This window comes from Schistocerca americana, chromosome 7 (genome assembly GCF_021461395.2).
Source record: "Schistocerca americana isolate TAMUIC-IGC-003095 chromosome 7, iqSchAmer2.1, whole genome shotgun sequence".
In the NCBI taxonomy this organism is placed as follows: Eukaryota; Metazoa; Arthropoda; class Insecta; order Orthoptera; family Acrididae; genus Schistocerca; species Schistocerca americana.
This window is the reverse complement of record NC_060125.1, coordinates 215,723,264-215,724,297: the sequence shown is the minus strand read 5'-3', so window position 1 is coordinate 215,724,297 and position 1,034 is coordinate 215,723,264.

Genomic DNA, 1,034 nt, shown 5'->3' with positions numbered 1-1,034 from the left:
GTGCCACATAGAGTTGCTGCACTACACTGGGCAGGAGTTCTGACATGATATCAGGAGGTATCCCATTGCTTTTCTCACCAAAATGCTTCGTAGAATTTATATCAGTTAGAACAATGTTTCCATTGTCTCTATTTGAACACAAAAATCAGTCAAAGTTCCTTGCAGGTTGAGAGTTTAGTGCACAACAAAAGCTTATGGTGTGTTGTTACAAGACTGAACACTGAGAAATTGTGAAAGCTCTTGTGTAGCACCCAAGTATTGCCATAATGCTATGAGAAATCCAGCCAGAAACAAACACCAGACATAGTTTGAGTTTACATATTAGCTCATCAACAGAATGATGGATGGCGTCTATCTAGTAAGTGTGCAGGATGAATACTGGCTTTGTTATTTTTGCAGTGTGGGCTGCTGTACCCCATCTCAAAGACCATAGGATCACACCATGTGACACAATACACGGTGAAAGTGGGCATGTCTGGCTCGTTGTTGTGTACTCTCTGCCTACTGCGAGTATATGTGGCACCGCTAGTTGTGGATGCGGATGCATGGTATTGCTTTCTGGGTTGCGAGCTATATCGACATTCCCAAGCTGAAATGTTCTTAAAATAGTAAGTGTAGTAAATTCTTTTAATATCTCAATATCTAGCGATATTTAATTTACTGCACGATTTCTACAGGCAATCTGTTTAAGACTTTCACACCAGTTAGAGAGCTAAGGGTCCATTTCCTCTGAAATTGTACATGGGGTTAAAAATGACTTGACTTGTGCAGATTCTGGCGATGAAGTAAGCTTGACACCTCTAGTGTAGATGGACCATCCATCATCTCAATGTCATGGAAGGGCAGCTGGACAAGAAGAGAAGACGCAGTTGGGTCTTTGTAATTGCCATACATGGGAACATTATCAATGCCGTGTGGTCATCAGGCCAGGCAACTAAAGCAGAGGGTTGTTGGGGGGAAAAATGAGGCCTCCTGTTTCGGAGGCAGAAGAGGGGACCACTTCATGCTCCCTCAGATTGGAAGTGGTGACTGTG